Source organism: Cervus canadensis, chromosome 26, assembly GCF_019320065.1.
Source record: "Cervus canadensis isolate Bull #8, Minnesota chromosome 26, ASM1932006v1, whole genome shotgun sequence".
Lineage (NCBI taxonomy): Eukaryota > Metazoa > Chordata > Mammalia > Artiodactyla > Cervidae > Cervus > Cervus canadensis.
Genome location: NC_057411.1, coordinates 43,001,450 through 43,020,622, shown reverse-complemented (window position 1 = coordinate 43,020,622; position 19,173 = coordinate 43,001,450).

The window sequence follows — 19,173 nt, the reverse complement described above, 5'->3', positions numbered from 1 at the left end:
TTTTTCAAATGAAAGCTTGATTTGAAGTTCCTACACCCTGGAACAGAGATGAGGGCATGACCCCTCCTTTACTATCAGCTCTCCTTTCTCTGTTTTCTCCGTTTTTGACAGGGAGCAAGAAGACCCCTTAAGGGTTTAAGCACATAATGGATATGACAATCTTTTTACTTCCTTTTTGATGATCTCTAGAATTTCTACCTTATCACCTGTTGACTCCTTGTAGGTCAATAGGAGCCTTGTTGGTGAGAGATTTAACCACAATCCTTTCTTACTAGGTATTTGTGATGTTAAAGAAATATTCATGACACTTGTTAAAGAATGGGAAGATCATCTTCATTTAAGAAGGGTCATCAAGATAGTTGAAGGGAGCATTGCACTGGGGAGGAGAAAGACTGGGTTTGATTCCAAAGACAATAAGGAAAAGTGAATGCTTACAGCCAAGGAGAAGTAGGGTGCGGGTCAGTGATGGGAAAATTACTAAGAGGAAATATCAGGGATAAGTGGGAATTCTTAATAAAATGACCTTATTGCTTCTTGGAAGAAAAGCTATGACTAACCTAAACAGCATATGAAAAAACAGAGACATTACTTTGCCAACAAAGGTCCATCTAGTCAAAGCTATGATTTTTCCAGTAGTCATGTGTTGATGTGAGAGTTGGACCATAAAGAAAGCTGAGTGCCAAAGAATTGATTCTTTTGAGCTGTGGTGTTGGAGAAAACTCTTGAGAGTCCCAGGGACTGCAAGGAGATCAAACCAGTAAATCTTAAAGGAAAATCAGTCCTGAATATTTATTGGAAGGACTGATGCTGAAGCTGAAGCTCCAATACTTTGGCCACCTGATGCGAAGAGCTGACTTATTAGAAAAGACCCTGATGCTGGGAAAGATTGAAGGCGGAAGGAGAAGGTGATGACAGAGGATGAGATGGTTGGATGGCATCCCCGATTTGAGGGACATGAGTTTGAGCAAGTTCCGGGAGTCAGCACAACTGAGCCACTGAAAAACAACAATAAGGATTGTTACTGAACGAAGGCCAAGGGTATCAGACATACCTGGGGAATGTGGTGGGGGATGAGAAATCTGATTCCATAATTAAAGTTAAAATGAAGTCACTCAGTCGTGTTCGTCCCTTTGCTACCCCGTGGACTGTAGCCTACCAGGCTCCTCCACCCATGGAATTTTTCAGCCAAGAGTACTGAAATGGGTTGTCGTTTCCTTCTCCAGGGGATCGTCCCGACCCAGGGATGGAACCCGGGTCTCCTGCATGGCAGGCAGATGCTTTACCGTCTGAGCCCAAAGGTGATCAAATATTATGGATGGGGAATTCTGACTAAAGTGATTTAACAGGATTTTTACTGACATTGGACAATAAGAAATGAACATGGAAGCCCCAAAGCCAAGGCACATGTGAAAAAGAACTCAGAGGAGTTTGAATAAAATTTGGTCAAGGAGAGCATTTGTACCAGTGGTCCCTTGTGAGACTGACTGCTTGTTTTCCCCAGACTACAGTGGTCTCCAGCTTGACCACAGACCCAGTTTCATCCACTAACTTGCTATGATCACTCACTGGCAAAGCACACTTTCTCTTAATCTCTGAAAACACGGGGGATCAAGCCATCGTACCTCCTTTGCTTTCTCATTTTCTCCAGTTTCTGTGATTTCCAGGCAGGTTAGCAAATCCTGGGGCTCCTCAGTGAACCAACCTCAACTCAGCATGTGATTTTCCCTTTGAACTTATACCATTTCCCTGGAAACCCCAGGAAGGAACACTTTGATTTTACCCCAGTGAGACCTGCCTCAGACTTGTGATATGCAGAGGTATAAAATAGTAAGTCTATGTCAGTTTGAGCTGCTAAATTTCTGGTAATTTGTTATAATAGTAACTGAAAAACATGTAGTCTTCTTTCAATGTGATCCTTCTACATTGTTTTAGTCCCATTGATTCTTCTAAAGTGATACTTCTTGGGTAGTTGTACACTATATGATTGGCTGGATTTATAACAGATACTTCTTTAAATCTAGAATGGATTTCCTGGTGCCCTTGTTCTGAGATGTAATCTGTGGTTTCCAATTCTAGGAAATTCTATACTTTCTGAACAAAGTCTCCTTAATATCATTTTCTCATTTCAGAATCTGAGATGGATAATTTTAATGTGTCAGTCTGACTATGCCATTGGATACCCAGGTAACTAGTTAAACATTGCTTTTTTGTTTGTTTGTTTGATGTGTCTATAAGGTTATTTCTGGAAGAGATTAGCATTTGAATTCATGAACTGAGTAAATCTGAAGTAAATCAGACTTTTTTTTCTTGCCCTACACAAAGGCTTCACAGATTTCTTTGATTGTTCTAGTGACCAAAAAGTCATTAGTACAAAAGCTATTAATGCAAATATGAGGAATCCAGAAAAATGGTACAGATGAACCTATTAGCAGGACAGGGATAGAGATGCAGATATAGAGAACAGACATGTGAATACGGGAAGGGGAAATGGAGGGTGAGATGATTAGGAGACTGGGACTGACGTATATACACTACTGTGTGTAAAGTAGGTAGCTAGTAAGAACCTGCTGTATAGCCCCAGAAACTCAACTTGGTGCTCTGTGATGACCTAGATGGGTGGGACAAGGGTGGATGGTGTAAGGGAGGCTCCAGATGGGGGTATATATGTATACATATAGCTGATTCAGTTTACTGTACAGAAAAAAACTGGCACAGCATTGTAAAGCAGTTATGCTCCAACAAAAAAATAAAATAAATTTTTAAAAAAGAAAAAAAAAAAAAGCTCAAGTAGTAGCATGATGATAAACAAATGAAAAAATCTATTTAATCTATTTGGGGAATTTCCTGGCAATACAATGGTTAGGACTCCACACTTCCACTTCAGGGAGCATGAGTTTGATCCCTCCCTGATCTGGCAACTAAGATCTTGACAGCCTTGAGGTATAATTAAAAAAAAAAAAAGATTTGTCGTATTTGCTGATGTCAATGGCTTTCTTTTTGGCCACTTTCAAGCTATTATTATTGACAGTCACCTCTAAAATTCCTGAATAACTATCAATCAACTTTCATGACCTAGGACAAATAGGCTATAAATATACCACCGGAACTTTGAGAGGTATGTACTTAGTCACTCAGTTGTGGCCAGCCCTTGTGAGCCTATGGACTGTAGACTGCTAGACTCCTCTGTCTATGGGGATTCTCCAGGAAGGAATACTAGGGTGGGTTGCCATGCACACCTCCAAGGGATCTTCCCAAACCAGGGATCAAACCCAGATCTCCTGCAATGCAGACAGATGCTTTACCATCTGAGCCACCAGGGAAGCCCTTGAGGGGTATATGTATTTTTAGGCCATGAGGATGGTGTCTCCATGAAGGAATCAGTGGCCTTATAAGAAAAGAGAGAGAGATCAAAGAATCAGAACAAAAGAAATTCTAAAATTAATATGAAAACACAAAAGACTCCAAATAGTCAAAGCAGTTTTAAGAGAGAGAACAAAACTCCAGGTATCACACACCCTGATTTCAAACAATTTATATTGCAAAGTTACAGTCATCAAAACACTATGGTACTGGTACAAAAACAGACACACAGATGCTAGTACCTGTATCAAAACAGTATGATACTGGCACAAAAACAGAATAGAGAACTCAGAAATAAACCCATGCTTATATGGTGTATTAATCTATGACAAAGGAAGAATATGCAACAGGGGGAAAAAAGAGAAAAATAAAATAAATACACATATTAAATGATTTATTCCGCCCATTAGTCATGTGCAGAGCTGGAGAAGACTCTTGAGAGTCCCTTGGACTGTAAGGAGATTAAACCAGTTAATCTAAAAGGAAATCAACCCTGAATATTCTTTGGAAGGACTGATGCTGAAGCTGAATCTCTAATACTTTAGCTACCATATGCAAAGAGCCAACTCATTGGAAAAGACCCTGATGCTGGGAAAGATAGAAGGGAGAAGGAGAAGTGGGTGGCAGAGGATGAGATGGTTAGATAGCATCACCAGCTCAATGGGCATGAATCTGCACAGTGAAGGACAGGGGAGCATGGCATGCTGCAGTCCATGGGGTCACAAAGAGTCAGACATGACTAAGCAATTGAACAACAACAGCATATATTAAATATATGTATTAAATGCATATTATATACTGGACATATATTAAATACATACTATATATTATGTATAAACTATTCAATAAAATCTATTGAATAAAACATCTCAGACAATATGGATAGTATTGAAGCAGGAATTGCAGCTCCTTATACAAAAAGGGGTGGTGAGGATTTTTCCATACTATAAAAAGAAACTTTTATTATTTATTTGGTTTAAGAATGACACACAACTGTGAACATATGAACTATTTATAATCAATATTTGGGTGCTTAAATTATAATAGATACAAAGTTAGAAGTGAAAGCTTGATGGGAAAGAACTTAGTATCAATTCTTGTTGTTGTTCAATCACTCAGTCACATCTGACTCTTTGTGACCCCATGGACTGCGGCACAGGAGGCTTCCCTGTCCATTACCATCTCATGGAGCTTGCTCAAACTCATGACCATTGAGTTGGTGATGCCATCCAACCATTTCATCTTCTATCATCCACTTCTCCTCCCCTCTTCTATCCTTCCTAGAATCAGGGTCTTTTCCAATGAGTTGGCTCTTTGTATCAGGTGGCCAAAATATTGGAGCTTCAGCTTCATCATCGGTGCTTCCAATGAAAATTTAGGACTGATTTCATTTAGGACTGACTGGTTGGATCTCCTTGCAGTGCAAGGGACTCTCAAGTCTTCTCAAGCACCACAAGTCAAAAACATCAATTCTTTGATGCTCAGCCTTTTATATGGTCCAACTCTCATATCCATACATGACTACTGGAAAAACCACAGCTTTGACTATGTGAATCTTTGTCAGCAAAATAATGTTTCTGCATTTTAATATGCTGTCTAGCTTTGCCATAGCTTTCCTTCTAAGGAGGGAGCATCTTTTAATTTCATGACTGCAGCCACCTGTCCACAGTGATTTTGGAGCCCAAGAAAATAAAAGTCTGTCACTGTTTCCATTGTTTCCCTATCTATTTGCTATGAAGTGATGGAACCAGATATCATGATGTTAGATTTTGAATGTTGAGTTTTAAGCCAGCTTTTTCACTCTCTTCTTTTGCCTTCATCAAGAGGCTTTTTAGTTCCTCTTCACTTTCGGCAGTTAGGGTTGTTTCATCTGCTTATCTGAGCTTATTGATATTTCTCGTGGCGATCTTGATTTCAGCTTGTGCTTCATCCAGCCCAGCACTTCTCATGATGTGCTCTTAAAGAAGCAGGGTGACAGTTTACTGCCTTGACTTCCTCCTTTCCTGATCTGGAACCAGTCTGTTGTTCCATGTGCAGTTCTAACAGTTGGTTCTTGACATGCACACAGATTTCTCAGGAGGCAGGAAAGGTGCTCTGGTATTTCCACCTCTTGAAGAATTTTCCACAGTTTATTGTGATCCACACAGTCAAAGGCTTTAGCGTTTGGCTTAAAGTCAATCAGTTCTAACCCCTCCCTTTTACAGAAAGGAATAAAAGGAATAGTAAAAGTGAAAGTGTGAGTGTCCACCTTTTTGTGACCCCACCAGTCTCCTCTGTACATGGAATTCTCCAAGCAAGAATACTGGAGTCGGTAGCCATTCACTCTCTGGGGAGCTTCCCAAAGTGGGGATAGAACCCAGGTGTCCTGCATGACAGGCTGATTCTTCACCATCTGATGAGTATCAGATAGAAAAATACCTTTGCCCTTAATCAGATTGCAAGTTTATTAAAAGTTTATATTTCAGCTATTACTTCTAGATATCTGGGTGACTTTGTTATTGTATTAACAGCTCATGTGAATAGAATTAACTGAGTAATGTTAGAAAAATAACATTTACCTTTAAACTGTTGTATGATTTTATTTTTCTGATTTTTTTTAAGAGTTTGATGAGGGAAGATAGTTTGGCTTAATTTTCAAAGTGATTATTTTATTATTATTATTATTATTTTTTGGCTTTGCTGGGTCTCTGTTGTTGCTTGGGCTTTTCTCTAATTGTAGCACACCAGGACTGCTCCCTACTTGTGGTGTGTGGGCTTCTCACTGTGGTGACTTCTCTTGTTGCAGATCATAGGATCTAGGACACACAGGCTTCAATACAGGCTGTGGATGCAACACACAGGCTATGGATTCTGGGCTCTAGAGCACAGGCTTAAGAGGTGTGGTGCATGGGCTTAGTTGCTCCTTGGCATGTGGGATCCTCCCAGATAATGGATCAAACTCATTTCTCTTACATTTGCAAGTGAATTCATTACTACTGAGACCAGGGAAGTCCTAGATAAGTTAGCTTTTTTTTTAATGTATATATTTACCACATACATTAATTCACTCACATTATATATATTCAGTACTATATTTTGTGTAACTACTATGTGTGAGGCTATAGTTCAAGGTACAGAGCATATACTGGTGAATAAAACAGGGTTCTTTTCATCAATGGGACTTACATCTAGATTTTTTGTTTATTTTTGCTTTTATAAAGGATAGAAAACAAGTGGAAAAAAGAGTGATAGCATGTATTTTCAAGAAGCCAAAATGGAAGTAGAAAGATCACTAAGAAGAATTTTGTGCTAGGTCACAGCTGAAATAACTCTGGTAACAGTGAAGAAGGTAAGAAATGATTGGATGGAGTCTACTTTAGAAAGGTGTAGCTAACAGGACATGGTGGTGTATTACATAAAGATTTTGAAGGAAAGAACAAATTTGAAGATGGCCACTAGGTTTTTGACCTGAGAAACTGATTTAATGATAATGCCATTTACTGAGATGGAAAAGATGTCATGTAAAGGTTTTTAATTTAGACTTCTCTTTGGATACATTAACTGTGATATTTCTAAAGCATGCTAGTGATGCATTCAATCTTAAGTTCAGATGAAGAAGGATGAGTTGAAATGTAATGTATGAATGTTCGGTTGCTGAGGCTGAAGCTCCAATACTTTGGCCACCTAATGTGAAGAGCCAACTCACGGAAAAAACCCTGATGCTGGGAAAGATTGAAAGCAAAAGAAGGGAGTGACAGAGGATGAGATGGTTAGATAGCATCAATGACTCAGTGGATATGGATCTGAGCAAACTCGAGGAGATAGTGGAGGACAGAGGATCCTGGTGTCAACTAAAAACAATGTACAAGTTTCAGGTTAACTTTTATTTGGGGCAAAATGAGGACTGCATCCTGGGAGGCAGCATCTCAGATAGCTCTGAGAGACTGTTCCAAAGTGATAATAGGGGAAGGTCAATATATAAGGTTTTGGTGAAGGGGGAGTTCAATACTGTGGAGCACTCATTTTACAAAAGGTTTTTTGTTAGTCATGAGACTCTGATGTCACCATGAAGGGATTTAGCTCTTCTCTAGATATGAGGAGATGCAAGGATTGAGATCAGAAAATTTGTCCCTAAAAATATCCAACTATCTAAAGACCTGTCCCACCAGATTTCCTGGAGCACAGAGTGCCTCACTCTACCCTGAACTCCTTCAGGGGGTGTTGAAGGTCAAGAGCTATAGCAGCAGGGGGTCCAGTCTCTGCAGAGGCAGATGGCAATGCCTTTGCTGTTCCTTCATTGGCAATGCTCTTGATAAGTGCCAATTTGTAGTTGACACTGGCATCCTGCACTCCATGACATCACAAGGAGTTGGGCACAACTTAGCAACTGAACAACAACAAAAATGCTTGGAAAGCTACAAAACTCAATAAGATCAGTTAGAAAATGGAGCAGGAGAGAAAACAATCTCAAAACATGGGCTCCAAGCTACTGCAAAAATGCTCACGAGAGTGCTTTTAAATAAACCAACACACATTGGAAGGTAAAAGAGCAAAATAAAACCAACACACACACACACATACTCACACACCAGTTCACCCACACATTGCACACACTCTTACAAACATTTGCACACACACACACTGTCTCACACATTTGGAGGGAGGGGGATGGAAGAAGAGAACTACTGATAGTGCTGTATATTTAGGTAGTTTAAAGACATCATTTTGTTTAATTTTCATAAGAACAAGATGCATGAGAAATAAAGAACTCAACAATGATGACTGAGGAAATCTAGTTGCTGGAATATGGGTGAAATTAGGATGTACTGTTAACACAATTCATGTGACCAATGTACAGTGATGCCAAACAAACCTGAAACATTGGAGATTGGAGCAGAGAAAGGTTTATTGCAGGGCCATTCATGGAGACTGGTGGCTCAAGTTCCCCAAAGCCCTGAGAACTGTGAAGTGTTTTAGCAAAGCATTGTTTATTTCTCTTTTTTAAATTAGAGGATAACTACTTAACAATACCGTGATGGTTTTTGCCGTACCTCAACATGAATCGGCTATATCCCTTTCTTCCTGAACCTTCCTAGCACTTTTAAAGGCCAGGTGAGGGAGGGGGTCACAGGGTATTTGATCAGCTTGTCTCAAAGTGAAAAGTGAAAGTGAAAGTTGCTCAGTCGTGCCCGATTCTTTGCGACTCCACAGACTATACTGTCGATGGAATTCTCCAGGCCAGGCTACTGGAGTGGGTAGCCTTTCCCTTCTCCAGGGGATCTTCCCAACTCAAGGATCGAATCCCAGTCTCCCACATTGCAGGTCGATTCTTTACCAGCTGAGCCACAAAGGAAGCCCTCAGCTTGTCGAGGGAGTTTGCAGTTTCCTTGGTTCTGTCTCACCGCAGCAAAAATTTGAAGTGATGGACAGACCAGTGTTACAGCTCAGTTTTATTTGGCAAGCAAAGGAAAATGCATCCTGGAGGCATGAGGGCTGGCTGACTCAAAAGATGCAGAGACGAGAGGCCATAGGCTCAATTTTGGCTCCTCTTTTTATGTGTTTTTTCTCCTTCCCCTGAACATGCCCTACTTAAATTGGGTTAGCCAGGAGGGCTGTTTGTTTCATCTGAGGTTCTCACTCTTTTTCTCAGACCTTCCTTTGTTTTATTTTTACAGGTTTTTCCCTTCTTTGTCTTTTAGCCACATTATTTTGGACTCCTTTCCCTTATTCTAAAGTGAAAGTGAAAGTGAAGTCGCTCAGTCGTGTCCAACTCTTTGCGACCCCGTGGACTGTACCCCACCTGACTCCTCCATCCATGGGATTCTCCAGGCAAAAATACTGGAGTGGGTTGCCATTTCCTCCTCCAGGGGATCTTCCCAACCCAGGGATAGAACTCAGGTCTCCCGCATTGCAGGCAGACGCCTTAACCTCTGAGCCACCAGAGAAACCTCCCCTATGCTAGTGAAAAGTGAAAAAAGTGAAGTTGCTCAGTCGTGTCTGACTCTTTGCCTTATTCTAATTACCTAACAAATTCCTGAATGTTTCTCTGGTTGACTGATGATGAGGGAAGTTCAAAGGGGCTAATGTTATGAGTCCTCAGGTTCTGGAGGCCTGGGGGCTATATGCTCTTGTCGTCCAGTAGTTAACATTTGGTGGAGGTTTTAGCATCTGTAAAGCAAATCAGGTAAAGTTTTGCATTGAATATTGTTATCTAGGTACTTCAGAGAGGAGCTAAAGCAGAGGATATGGGGGAAGGCCTGCCACAGGAAGACCCCATTTGGTCCTGTTCAGTTACAATATTAAATGAATAAAATGCTCTAGATCTGGGGGAGAGTTTTCAGTTCTCCTCAACACTAAAAACATGTGGAATACAGTGTGAGGACTAGTACTTCCCTGGTGGCTCAGTGGTAAAGAATCTGCCTGCAATGCAAGGGCCACAGGAGATGCGGGTTCAGTTTCTGGGTTGGGAAGAACCCCTGGAGGAGGAAATGGCAACCCACTCCAGTATCCTTTCCTGGAGAATCCCATGGATAGAAGGGTCTGACTGGTTATAGTCCATGGGCTTGCAGATAGGCAGGTACGACTGAATCGACTTAGCACACATGTACACTGACTCACTTATAACATTGACCAAGGCAGTTTCAATAATATGATGGGGAGAGACGTTATATGAATAAGTTCAAGGGACTTCCCTGGTGGTCCCTGGCTAGACTTCATGCTCCCAGTGCAGGGGATGTGGGTTTGACCCACGTCCACTGAACTAGATCCCACAAGCTGCAACTAAAGAGTTTGCATGCTGTAAGGAAGATCAAAGATTCTGTGTGCTGCAACTAAGTCCTTGCATAGTAAAATATATACACATACGTATATGTGTTGCAGGAGGGAAAGAGATAATCACAGCTGCTGCTGCTGCTAAGTTGCTTTAGTCATGTCCAACTCTGTGTGACCCCATTGACAGCAGCCCACCAGGCTCCCCCGTCCCTGGGATTCTCAAAGCAAGAACACCGGAGTGGGTTGCCATTTCCTTCTCCAATGCATGAAAGTGAAAAGTGAAAGTGAAGCCACTCAGCCATGTCCAACTCTCAGCGACCCCATGGACTGCAGCCTACCAGGCTCCTCCGTCCATGGGATTTTCCAGGCAAGAGTACTGGAGTGTGGTGCCACAGAAGGATAAGTAATTGCATACTTGAGTAAATAATTGTTCGTAGGATTCAATACATAAATCCAGGATTCATTATTCTATATAAGAGAGGACAGTTCATCTATTGCAGTAGGAAAGAGTTAGGAATAGACAGGAAGAAAAGAGGAGAGGTGGAGATATAGATGGATAAGTAAATTGGGTGCTGTACAGATTAGAAAGCTTATTTCTGGTTTGTGAGTGAGAGGCAATGACTTTCATGAGAGTTCATGAAATTGTAAAGATTTTAGGAGAGTTAAATCTGCTTAGGAGCTATAATAGCCTTAGGAGAGATATTGAGCATGAGAGGTGACTAAGAGACTAGGAGCTAAAGATATATGCCTCATGGGATTAGTGCTAATTCTTTACCAAGAGAAAGCAGATAATCAGTCCTAATTATAGCTTCCTTCATGGGCCAGAGCTCCTAGGTGCTATGAATGGTGAGGTCCCCAATATAAAGCGAAGGGAGGCACATGTGGATGAGATTCAGAGGAGCTCTGCATTCATCATGCAACCTGGATCCAGCCTGAACTCAGTGAAGCTCCTTTAAATCCAGCTATGGGAGGTGAGGATTGGAACATTTCCTGCCATATCAAAAAATGAAGATGTCATAGCCATCACAATTCCAGCCCTCCAGGGCACTCAGGAAGGAGAATAATCCTTACATCAACAGCCATCAGGCTGCTTTCACTCCTTACAGAGAACCCTGAGAAACTCAGGATGTGAAAACATAGGACACTCTCCCCGGGTAGCTGAGATGACTATGAAAGGAATGACTTAGTGAGCTCAAAGTCTTGCATCTTCCCATACACAGAAAAGCACTATATTCCTTAACTTGAAATATCTTGTTTTCTTTAATTCACAATATTCTTTTGATGTTCAGATTACCTGCCCTTTGTTACAAACATATACTTCTATATAATCTGACTCCTTCCAACCTCTAGCCACCCTCTCCTACCCCCACCCCCCACCAGCCCCCTTGCCATCCACATCCCTGGAACAGTTCTCTCAGGGTCACTTGAGATGCTGTCTCCTAAGCTTGAAGTCCTAAAAATTCCCACCAAATAAAACAACTCTCATCTTTTAGATTGTGACTATTTTTTCAGTTGACAGAGGTATGGATGCTCATTGGGAAAGATAGTCTAAACTAAAGACTCTAGAGCTCAAATTTAATCATAGAATTCACTTTATGTGAGTCATCTAATCTATGGGAAAAAGTGTAAAAAAGACATACCAGTATCTAAAATAGGGATGGATTTCAAGTATTTTCTACTGCTGCAACTGTGGTTGGGATTATTAATCAATCAGTTGCTTTTAGATGGGTCTTTTGGAGTGGTGTACCTCCTGGCACTCCAATCAGCACCTGCTTATCAGTGTCAACAAGAAAAAAGAAAACTCCCCCTGTGACTCTCATCCTTCAGAAGACTTCTATTATGCTGTCTAATCAATTCAGTTCAGTCACTCAGTCATGTCCAATTCTTTGCGACCCCATGGACAGCAGCACGACAGGCCTCCCTGTGAGTTACCAACTCTTGGAGTTTGCTCAAACTCATGTCCATTGAGTAGTGATGCCATCCAACCATCTCATCCTCTGTCATCCACGTCTCTTCCTGCCTTCAATCTTGCCCAGCATCCAGATCTTTTCCAATGAGTCAGTTATTCGCATCAGGTGGCCAAGGTATTGGAGCTTCAGCTTCAGCATCAGTCCTTTCAAAGAATATTCAGGACTGATTTCCTTTAGGATTGACTGGTTGGATCTCCTAGCAGTCCAAGGGACTCTAGAGTCTTCTCCAACACCACAGTTCAAAAGCATCAATTCTTTGGTGCTCAGCTTTCTTTATAGTCCAACTCTCACATTCATACATGACTACTAGAAAAACTATAGCCTTGACTAAATGGACTATTGTTGGCAAAGTAATGTCTCTGCTTTTTATTATGCTGTCTAGGTTGGTCACAGCTTTTCTTCCAAGGAGCAAGAATCCTTTAATTTCATGGTTGCAGTCATCATCTGAAATGATTTTGGGGCCCCCCAAATAAAGTCTGTCAATGTTTCCATTGTTTCCCCATCTATTTGCCATAAAGTGACGGGACTGGATGCAATGATCTTAGTTTTCTGAATGTTAAGTTTTAAGCCAAACTTTTCACTCTCCTCCTTCACTTTCATCAAGAGGCTCCTTAGTTCCTCTTTGCTTTCTGCCATAAGAGTGGTGCCATCTGCATATCTGAGGTAATTGGTATTTCTCCCAGAAATCTTGATTCCAGCTTGTGCTTCCTCCAACCAGGCATTTCGCATGATGTACTCTGCAAATAAGTTGAATAAGCAGGGTGACAATATACATCCTTGACTTACTCCATTCCTGATGTGGAACTAGTCTGTTGTTCCATGTCCAGTTCTAACTGTTGCTTCTTGACCTGCATACAGATTTCTCAGGAGGTAGGTAAGGAGGTCTGGTATTCCTATCTCTTTAAGAATTTTCCACAGTTTGCTGCTGTCTAATAGACATGTCGAATTGAATAACCCCAAAATGAATGCCTGGTTTCCCCTCAACCCTAGCACCTCAACTTGCTTTTGTCATCTGAAAAAAAAAAAAAAAATGTACAGCCTAAAAATGTAGGTGGTTTAGTCGCTAAGTTGTGTCCAAACCTTGCAACCTCATGGATTGTAGCCTGCCAGGCTCTTCTATCCACAGAATTCTTCAGGCAAGAATACTGGAGTGGGTTGCCATTTCCTTCTCCAGGTTATCTTCCTGACCCAGGGATTGAACTCGGGTCTCCTGCATTGCAGGTGGATTGGAATTGAGTTTTATTATTCAGACTTGGTGAGAACTTAAACCTGGGGAACAGCCTCTCAGATGGCTCTGAGGGACTGCTCTGAAAAGATAAGGGAGGAGCCAGGATATATAGGTATTTTGTAGGAAAAAAAAAAAAAATAATAAAGAAACACCAGAAGATTACTGCTTAAGACAAATCAAACATCTCAAGTTAATAAATATATAATAGCACTTTTATACAGAAGATGAGATGGTTCAATGGCATCACGACTCAATGGACATGAGTTTGAGTAAACTCTGGGAGTTAGTGATGGACAGGGAGGCCTGGTGTTCTGCAGTCCGTGAGGTCACAAAGAGTTGGACACGACTGACTGACTGAACCGAACAGATGTATGGGAAGATGCATGTGCTCCCAGAAAACATTCCTTTGATAAGCATCTTAAGTATCTAGGGCCAGCATACTGTTCTTCGCATCCTGAATCCCCTCAGGGTGCATAGTCAGAATGACTGACTGCAGGGGCTGCTGGCTTGATGGCCAAAACATCTTTTGTTTACTAATAGAGTGGGTGATATTCTTTATCCATACTTTCAAAGCCCTTCTAATTTAAATAAATGACTCCTTGTTTTTGATTATATACCAAATCTAGAGATCAATTTACTCTCTGGTTCAATGTTTAAATTGAGACCATAATATTTTCCCTTTTGACTGCCTCCACCACAACTCCTGGGTCCACATCTTTGCTATCATGAGCCTAGATTTCTACCACTAGCCTCCCGATGTTTGTTCTGACGTCTCTGTAGACTCTTCCTGGCACAGAAATCAGAGGATCCTCCACAGGCAGGTTCATATCACTTCTCTACTCACAGTCCTCCCATGGATTCTCATCTCACCTCTTATACAAAAACCAAACACCTTCCCATGGCCTATCTGGCCTGCATGACTTGTGACCTCCTCTCCTCCCCCCTTTATTTATTTATTTTATTTCATTTATTTTGGCTTCACTGCTGGGCATGTGGGATTTCCCTGAGTAGGGATTGAACCAGTGACCCCTGAATTGGAAGCACAGAGTCTTAACCACTGGACTACCAGGGAAGTCCTGGCATCCCCTTTCTGACCTCAGCTAGGTTTCTCTCCTTTGCTCACAGAGGTCAGGTATCCTAGCCTTTCCTGTTCTTCCTTCTGCCAGGCACTGTTTTCCCCACCAGCTAGGAGAGCACAAGTTAAGCCTCTCCCTGTCTGTCTCAAATGTCACCCTCGTACCCTTTCCACTTATCCCTCAAACCCTCAAATCCTCTTAACCTCCTTTATACTTTCCCTAGATTTTATGATCATCTGATACACATTATATTTAGAATATTTTCCATCTATTGTCTGCCTTCCTTGCCCCCAAGTTATATGAATTCTATTCTAAGAAACCAGGAATTTTGATCAATATTCAGTCCCCAGCACCTAAAGGACCTCTTAGTTCATAGAAGATTCTCAAAAAATAAATGTAAGGACTAATGATTTTGTAAACCCCGATCTGAACAACATCCTTACCTGAGCAAGTCATTTTTGAAAATGCAATATGCTTGTGGAGTCCAGTGTGATCCAGTTTGCAATCATGGGAGTGAAAGAATTTCCTTTTGGAGGCAATTGTATAAGCCATCAGCTCCCTTGAGGGTGCTTTTATCAGCTCTGAAGGCAAGTTTTGCCATTCATCAGCTGTTTGCAGGAGGACTGAGCCAACTTCTCTGTGCTCTGCATCCACACGCCACCCCCCGGCTGCTCCCCCCTGAGAGATTTGCAGTTCCAGGAAGATCTTGCCTTCTGCAGCATGCCCTGCTAGCAGGCTGTGCCATCTGCAGCAGAAAAGGTTACGCTCAGTCACTTCTTATTTCAATATGCGTCTATGGCATCTATTTTTCTCTCTCACTTTTTTCTTCACTTGACCCAAGTTAATCCTCTCATTATCTGCCTCCCACTTGGATCAAATCCCGCTTCAGCTTCCGTTCTCCTTCTGGCCCTGCACTTGCCAGCCTCCCCAGGGACTTTGCAAGAGCCTGTATTTAAAGACCACTCTTTCAGTCCCAGACCCAATGGGCAGCCAAAGAACAAAGAAGAGTGAACTACTTTTCAAGGAAACAGCACTGCTGAGAGTCCCCCTTCTAAGAATGCTTCCTCTTGTCTGCAGAAATCTAAACCTAAGTATTAATGAAGAGAAGGAGCAAGGCCAGAACTAATATTTGTGGAAATATGCTTTGTGTCAGGAATGGGGCTGGGTGCATTTTTCATTATCTCAAATAATGGCTGTATGCAGCTCACAAATTAAGTAAAAATATCCCCATGTAAAATGTCCCATTTTAAAAAGGAAAAAGAACATGACAATCTCCTGTTCAAAACTGTTAGGTGGCTTACCATTGTTCACAGACTGAAATCCCAAGGCCCAACCATGGCCAGCTAGGGCCTGACCTTCTGCCCTATTCCATTTGCCACTCCCCACCCACCCATCCCTCTATCCAGCAATGGGACCTCACATGTTTTTGCAAAAACTAGCATCTATTCATTTACTGTTTCCTCTGCATTCTATGCTCTTCTCTTCTCCCTACTATAATCATTTGGTTCACAGTGTCCACTTAAAAAAGTGCACAACATGAGAGCTGTGAGTCAAGTTTTATTTGAAGCAAATCGAGGACAGTAGCCCGGGAAACAGCATTTCAGATAGCTCTGAGAAAATGCTTCAGAGAAGTCCAAGGGAGATCAGCATTTATGTGATTTTGGTGAAGGGGGAATGCATGCATCAAGTACATATTTTTTTGCAGAAGGTTTCTGCTAGTCCTGAGGAGCAGACATCACCATGAAGGACGTTTGTGTTTTTCTAGTTAAGAGGAGATACAAGAATTGGGCTCACACAATTGGTTCCTGAAAATATCCAAGGATCTGAAGACCTGTTCTGCCAGTTTTTCCCAATCACAGGGCGCCTTATTTTTGCTATCTTCCCTGAACTCCTTTCAGGGCATGTTGAAAATCAATAGCTATAGGTAGATGGCATGTGACTATGGCAAGTGCCCATTTGCAGTTGACAACAATCTTTCTTCTTCAAGGCCCTCAAGTGTCATCTTTCCAAAACGATCTTATCTGACCACTCTACAGGGTGACCTCCAAATCTGGAAACAGACCTGGAAAATGTAAAATCCATGGTTTATTGACGTTGAATTTCAACATAAGGTGAAATAATAATATTTGAATTACTAGTCTTTGCAATACCCTTGATGTTCAGTTGCATCTCTCCCCTCGGTTACTCTCTGTCCTGCTTTGCTATTCTACATTCTTTATATTTTCAGTGTATTTTTAAGTTATGTTCCCTGAGGGTATAGTCTAGTTATGTTTACTGCTAGCTCTCTGGAGTCTTAAAAAATGCTGGAATAGAATTGATACCAGATAAATATAGTTCAAGGAATGAAAGGAGCAAGTGGAAACATGGAAAATGTAAACAGTATGTTTCAGGTGGCAAAACTACTAAACAGTTTAAACAAAATTTGAAGCAAATTTTTATTCCAAAGCCTACACTTCTATTCCACCAAATTGAACTCTCTCTCTCTCTCTCTTTTTTTTTTTTCTGTTAACCCTGTGATCATTTAAACAGTAGAGGCACTAGGGGAATATGAAGAGGTATTCAGCACTGAACCTATGGCTAGATCATTCCCTGATGGCTCAGTGGGTAAAGAATCTGCCTGCAATTCAGGAGTCATAGGATCGATCATAGGTTCGATCCCTGAGTCAGGAAGATCTGAAGGAGGAAATGGCAACCCACTCTGATATTCTTGCCTGAAAATTCCCATGGACAGAGGAGCCTGTCAGACTACAGTCCTTGGCTTCACAAAGAGTCAGACATAATCTAGAAACCTACGTGCCACTATGGAGGGAAGAGACTCAATCTTGGAGGTCCCAGGGACCCATGTCTGTCACTCTCTCTTCCACTTCCCAACCCTTTTGAACCTGGGTAATTTTGTTGAGCTTCAATATCCCCAGCCACATAGTGAAATTAAGAGTAATCTGTAAAGTGATCATAATCTACATCCAGGCTCTGAGATGCAGAAAACATGGAATCCAATTCTGATATCCTGATCTTACCCTTAACCTTGGTCAAGTTATTTTAACTTGCTAACCTGGTAATTCAACTTGCTCACCACCAATGTTAATTTGGAGATTCAAAGAGTATCCTCATTATAGGGTAACTGTGAGTTTATCCATATAAATTTCTTAACCCAGGACTCAATAGATGCAAGTAATTGCTTGTTACTGCTAACTTTGTGTCTCTCCTCCTCCTCCTTCTTCACATTATTTTTATTATTACTAGATAGAGGTATAATTTATATCCATATATCATATATCATATCTGTATTTGTTTTTCTGCTGAATCCTAAAATGCCTATATGGTAATAAAATTAAGGAGACAAGAATAGATGGCAGATTCATTTAGAACAATTTTAAAAAATATAGACCTTGGAATAATTAATTTGACTGGTTGATGGAAGGGGTATTCAAAAGAGTAGATTAAGAAGGAAGCTACAATTTTGATCCTAGGTGCCTGGAAAAATGGATTTTGGATATAGTTTTTGGCTAATTATGCTAAAAATAAAATAAATAAGATATAGATATCAATAGGGTGAGGTTTATTTCTCTTTTATTTCTCAAACTGTATCTAACTTCTACTGTCTTTCCCCTTTCTTATTTTATAATCTCTCAAAAAATGTAGATTTTATGTCTCACTTTATGGATTTAATAAACATGCCCTTTTCAATAAAAGTCATTTCCAATATACAGTGCATTTGATGCCTGTGAGGGAAGTGGCTATCTCAACTTTACAGACATATGAGTCTGCCCATTAAGAAGAAATAACAGTTGCTGATCTGATTTGTGTGGTTAAAGGCAGGTGACTTTTGCGGTTTAGCTGAGATTTTTTAATGGCCAATTCAAGATTGTTTATTTCTTATGCATATTTTTAGCATGAAGGATGAAAATCTTATTCACTGGCTTCAAACTAGAAATTTGAAGGCCTCTTGAATTATGTTGCAGTTTTCCTGGTGGCTCAGAAGGTAAAGAATCTGCTTGAATTTCAAAAGACCCAGGTTCCATCCCTGGGTTGGGAAGATCCCCCAGAGAAGGGATTGACTACCCACTCCGGTATCTTGTCTGGAGAATCCCATGGACAGGGGAGCTTGGTGGGCTACAGTCCATGGGGCTGCAAAGAGTTGGACATGACTGACCGACTATTTTACAGGCTTATTTCTTTCTTGGAAATCACTACTTCTCCTTCAAGCTGTAAGAGAAGATGAAGTCCTCAAGTAAATTGGAATTGAATTGCTGTCCCCTGGCTCTTGTACAACATTCTCCCTACGACACAAATTTAGTCAACCAAGGGCTAGGTCCCAAACCCTAAAGCAACCTCCATGGTAATGATTTTGAAGTAAATAAAGACTTGGCTGGGACTGTGTCTAGACAGGGGTACATAACCAGCCTTGGCTATTTAAATGATTTCTGTCATCTTGATGGTTGTCCCAATCAAATCAATTGTGTGATGATCTACTTTAGTTGGCAAGGCAATTTGTAAGCTCAGCTCATCCAGACATTAGGATAATGCTATTGTTTTAGTAGATGCTTTTATTGAGGTAAAATCCACATGACTCAACAGTAGCTATTTTAAAGCATACAACTCAGGGTATTTAGTATGTCTATAATGTTGTGTAACTACCAACTCTTTCAATTTAGAGACATTTTTCTTCACTACAAGCAAGCTACCTATCCACCCCCTCCAGTCCTCACTCCCCTCTCAAGCCCCCCCACCAACCCCAGTCACCACTATGCTTTCTGTTTCTAGGGATTTGCCTATTCTGAATGCTTCA